At 43.7% G+C, this 5700-nt stretch overlaps 1 pseudogene; it reads right to left on the bottom strand.

The window, feature by feature from the left end:
* Window positions 1-237: 237 nt before the first annotated feature.
* On the bottom strand, window positions 238-1587 carry LOC119520782 (annotated as a pseudogene).
* Between the last annotated feature and the right edge of the window lie 4113 nt (window positions 1588-5700).

Genomic DNA, 5700 nt, shown 5'->3' with positions numbered 1-5700 from the left:
CAGAGTGCAAATACCATTCAAATATTACACATTTAGTTGAAGTAGCTCTTCCTCCATCTAAGAACTATTAAAATTCTGGCACAAAATCTTGGTCTGTTTTAACATCTTCCAAGTGACAAACCTCACAATCCTGTTACTGTTTCTTCCTTGCCCTCCCTAAAAAAAAAAAGACAAAGGAAAGAATGAAAAAGAAAAGAAAAAAAAAACAGAAAAGAAAGCCCCTTCTGCTGTCACCACCTACAGGCATGAGCAGTGCCTCTGTTTGAAGAGCTCTGTGCCTCTCAGCTCTACAGGCAGGTATACCTGATCCCCAGGCTCACCCTACAAGTGGATGTAATTGTAAGATTCACCATAGCACAGATCCTTTATCAGCCTGGTGGGTGGGATTCTCAGTGCAGAGGGACAAGCAGCCAAGTTTCCTGCTGGGTTCTCAAGCATGTTTTGACATTGTTGTAGGTGCTATACACCTTGATGGACTTTGGGGTTCTGGAGAAATAGACTACATACTGGGCCAGAAGTGACTTGCACTCCAGCAAGCCTACGGTAGGCAGCAACTGCTTGTGCCAATGCAGAGGGGTACATGAGACCTACGTCCTTATTGGCAAACCTCACAAACAGCCTGCCATATACAGCAGGTCCTCATTTCCTTCCAGCATGGGAGCAAGCTGGTAGAGGGAGGCTTTCTGGCCTGAGCCACACATGGACTTATCAGATGCAGAAAAGCAGTTGTAATGCTCTTTTCCTGTTTAGTCACATAAAAAGTGGTATTGCTGAACCCCTTCCCTTATGTCATTTTCAGGGATCAGAACTCTACTGGAAGAATATGTTTGCCCACTTGTCTTACAAAACAACTTCCTAGAGCTCAGCTGGCCAGAACAACCAGCTGCAGTCCATTCAATCCAGCTCTAGCATTGCCATCACTGAGGTATACCAGAGTATGCGGAGCTTTGTCTTCTATGAACACTGAGGGCTCAGAGCTGCTGTTGCAGCTCTGACTCAAAGGATCAGTGGGACATCTCAAGTCCAGGACTTGGGATCCCAGGATATTGACTATTTCTGTTAAAACAGTCACCTTGTTTCTACTGGATGCTTCTTGAGAACAATAACCCAATAGCAGCTCAGAAGACTAGCTTGACAAGGAAGGTGGGCTTCTCAGTTGTTGCCCCAATCAGAGTAATCCTCCCATAAACCACAAGAGAAAGGAAAGTGCCCTGCTTAAATTTATTGAACTGATGAATCTCATCAATAAAATGGATGCTTTATTTTTTGAAAAAAGGTGTTTTCATTCTGAGCTTTTTTTATGACATCTGGCACATCAGTTGTCTTGGCATTTGTTGCAGACAATGTCACAAACCTCATGCTATGTGTCTTGCTGTTGTTGGCTAGCTATGATGTGAGCCAGAGTGGTCTTGCCATAGATCTGTGGCCCCCACTGCATGAGGGAGGGAATTTTGTTAGTCTCCAGGAGGGACCAGAGCAGGGTCTCCTGCCTCATTGTTCTGCATTACCCCTGTAGTCAGGACACATCTTATCATCCAGAGGCTTGCCCTCCAGCATCTGTATGATCTCTGCAGCCATTGCCCAGGGATGTGGGCACCTCCTGCCACTGTCCATGAAGGCTGCAGCATAGCAGCCTCACCAACATGGTCTCCCTCTTTTGTCCTCTGACATTCCCCCACCCCCCACTCCTCCTGCACCTCTGCCTAGTTCCATATCCATAGAGAAGCATTCCCCATCACAGTGGCCACAGTGATGTGCCTCCTGATGACCCCTTCCTCCCTGGGCTGCTGGACTGACCCCACTACAGGGAAGTCAGGGACCAGGCAGGTGTCACTGGGTATGGGTGGCATATCTCCTGGATCTCAGTATCACTGCCATCATCAGCCTCACTGCCCTTGTCTTCACTGCTCTTAGCATAATTGGATTGGTGGGGGATTCAGAGCTGAGCTCCATGACAGCTGATTCCACTTGGAGGGGGTGCACCTTGGTGGAGTTCCCTGCACTGTGAGGCCTGGCCCAAGCTCCACCTGCCTTGCAGGTTTGAGTAACCAGCAGTGGTCCAGGTGTGAATTGCTGTGGGTGGCAGGCAACATCTGTGGGCACATGGGGCATTGCACCTGGTGCAGCTGCCACAGGAATGGGTCATCCTCCACCTGCTCACCTGCATGGTGTTTGCAGGCCCTCACAAATGCATTGACACAACAGCAGCATCACCTCCTTGGGCCAAGGCCTCACCTCTCCCCCACCCTCTTAGGTCCAGTGCCACAAACCCTCTGGCAGGTGACAGGACATGCATGAGCTGGCAAAGGTCCTCCTGCATGGGCTGGGCCCCTGCCCATTACAATGATTTATTCTCTTTCACAGACTAATCACTTACTCACTCCCCCATAGTTTTTTGTCTTTTTTTAATACAAAAGAATCCTACTGAACTTCACCCTTGTGACTACCTCTAAAAAAACACCTGATATGTACCTAAAAATAACATGTAGACAGTGAGGGTGTGAAAGTGAGTAAGATACCCTGATTGGCACCCAGTATAGAGAGTAAGACTTAAATGAACAGTTTGATTCAAAACTATATCAACAAATGGTTATTTGGGGCTTAAAGAATGAAATTTAATGCCTCTTCTTGACACCCTTTCACTCACTGAGAGCTGAATTAATAAATGACACCTTGTTTTTATGTAAACAAAGTTTTAGGCAGACCAAAAATCATCTAGACAAGTTTATGGGTCTCTGCCTACCTTTCTGATGATTTCTGTTCTAGTCATTCTTTCTCTTCTAGAGTATCTCCTTTTCTTGGCTTCTCTTTCTATGCTGCTTCAGCCTCTCTGATCTTTCCTCAGGTTTTTTCATGGACATAAATCCCATTCCCTAGGATTCTAGCCTCACCTGGCTCCTGCAATGCCCTTTAAGGTCTATCTCACTCTTAATAGATTTTTTCTTGTCAACAATGATTTCCAAATCTGTACCTCTGGTTAGACCCTCTCTCCTGACTGCTAGACATGGGTGCCCCATTGTCTTCTGGTGGACATCTCCAAGATATATTCCATAGGCATTTGTCTCAGAGACAATTTCCCAGACTAGACTCATCCTTTCTCCCCAACAATAAAATATATTTCTTTTCCTCATTTAGCCACACAGCAGACATGTATGTAGCAGATTCTGTGCAGTCTTTGGAAATACACAGGTGAATAGAGAGCTTCCATTTTCTGTGAAGGCAGACACACATACTTGGATAATTTATTCTAGTGAAATAAGTGTGAAATTTGTAAGATATTCTGGAGGCAGGGGAGGACATTTTGCAATGCAGCCTGGTCATGGGTTCAGAGAAGCCTTTATGGAGGAAGAGGAGCCTGGAATAATCTCCTGCTACTCTTCTTGCTTCCCTGTCCTGAGCTGAACCAATCACCAGTCCTTCTTTCATGGACCACTGGAGCAATCTTTTTGATATTGTCACCCTACTGCTTAAAATAATTCTTTGTTTCCCTGTGGCCTTCAGTGTCAAGTCAGAAATCAGAATGACATTGCAATAGCCCTATGATCTGGTGTCAACCTTGGGTGACATGTCCTAGCCCTGCCATTTGATCTACTGGATACCTCCATTCTCTCTTACATGTTTTCCTTCTGCATGTTCATCCTTTTTAAAATAATATGATTATTTCCTTCAGTTCCCTCTAGAACCTTTCTTCAACTCTGCATCTGCTCTCCCACTTTGGTATGTTTCCCTGGCTATCTCTTAGAGTAGACTGGGGCTACATTAGGGCAAAGGCTTTTTCTTCCTTATTCCTTCTAAGATTAACACAAGTGCTGAGAGGTCTGTACAGTAAATTGAATACAAGGCAGTGGGGACAGTGAGCTTCCAGAAAGAGCCAAGGATTAATTAATAAAATAATCCCCTCATGACTACAATAAGGGTAGACTCTAACATGTGGAACTTACAGCTCCTCAAGTTAGAATGATTGTAACATTCAGTGGGACCTTAGATGTTCCACAGTTGGAGCTACTCTTCTGGTGTTTATTTTATCAGCACCTTGTTAAGGAGGCTTTCATTTCATCCTTACACCTTCCCTGAGATATTGATGTTTTATTGATGAAAAAGACTTATTTGGCCCAAGATCAAACAGGTTAGTAACTTGCAGTCTAGATATTCCAAACCTGTCTTGCTCTGTAATGTATACTCCTAATCATTGTGCCTCTCTATATTTGCAGATTTAGAGTACTTTCACCACCTACCTCCTTTGGTAGGGTGGGAATGGGATGGGGTAGGAAATGTTCCTAGGTATATTTTTCTTATCTAAGGACATTTGGAAAGACATGCATTTCATATTTCTTTCTAGAACTTGTTCCCATAAGTATATCTGGACAAGAAGGTTTGAAGAAGAATGGTTTGTGTCCTACTGAGTTCTAGGGTCACTGTAGTAGGAAGAATATCATTGCCTTGGTATTTGAGAACTTGGTTCTCATCCAAGCTCTGTCATCCACTGTATGACCTTAGGCAAGATGCTCAACATCTCTAAGCCAATCTCCTTTATAAACAGGGTATACTTAGTTTATAAAGTGATGTGTATTTAAAAAGAACCTGGGAAATCATCAACCCTACCAAAACAGTCATATGTATTCTTTGTCTTAATAGAAGGAAGAATTCTGATTAGTTTCTAGGTCCTGCAAATGTCTGGAGGAAAAATGTTTTAAACCTTAATTATTAACTACTCATATTAGTTGCTAAGATATTGAAGTTCTCATGTTGAGAGAACAGTGTATTTGGTTACATTATTTTCTATGGGATAGACAAATTTTAAGAGGTTTACTTGTTCAAGACAGTGCTGCACTTGGAAAACCTTAGGTTGAAGTCTGGTCTCCTTATTATGAGTTCCATTTCTCATCATGGGGATTAGGTAAAAATGGGTCCAGAGTAAGAATAGGACATGTTTCCAAGGAGACGAGGGTGCAAATCAGTCACCCATTTGATAATTTATTCAAAGCTTACCCCTTTCATTCTAATCATTTCATATGTGGTACATGGTCTTTGTAGGTTTCTGGTCCTGGATCAGACTTTCCATGAATATCAGGCTCTTGGTTAGGTTCCAAAAGTGATTGTGAAGATATTCTTGACCACAGTACTTGGTAAAGTACTTAACCCCACTGAGTCAGCCTTGATTGTTGCACTACAATTATACACCAATTCAAACTCCATGGCCTCTAGTATGGAGAGTCTGCATCTGACTGAGTCCCAGGCCCACCCATGCACTTCCCTGTCCCCTGAATATGGTGAAAAGGCTAAGCAGGCTCCAGCCCTGCCTGGGAAGGAAAGTCAGCTGTGTCAGATAGTGGTCACTGTGGGTGAAGAATGCCAACAAAGCCTGCCTCAAGCAGAAGTGGTGGACCTGAAACATAGCTTCAGATGATGGAGAAATTGACCAGTTCAAGACAAGAAATTATCAAAGTGCTCTTGGGTGTCATTCAGGAGCTAAGAAAGAAGAGTCTCATGGAGAAGAGCTTTCACATGGGACTGAGCAAGGCACAGCTAATTACAACACATTCAGAAACAGTGTGCATATTACCTATAGTGTGGATCAGGATTTTAAACAGCAAGGAGACAAATTCCAACCAGTTCTGAGGAAACTCCATCCTACTTAGGAAACTCAAGTTGCACATTTGCCTTATTCTCAAGAGACTTATTCTGCAACCCCCAAGCAAA

Source organism: Choloepus didactylus, chromosome 26 (assembly GCF_015220235.1).
Source record: "Choloepus didactylus isolate mChoDid1 chromosome 26, mChoDid1.pri, whole genome shotgun sequence".
Lineage (NCBI taxonomy): Eukaryota > Metazoa > Chordata > Mammalia > Pilosa > Megalonychidae > Choloepus > Choloepus didactylus.
Note: the sequence above shows the minus strand (reverse complement) of the source record. Positions and strands in the feature narration are given on the sequence as shown.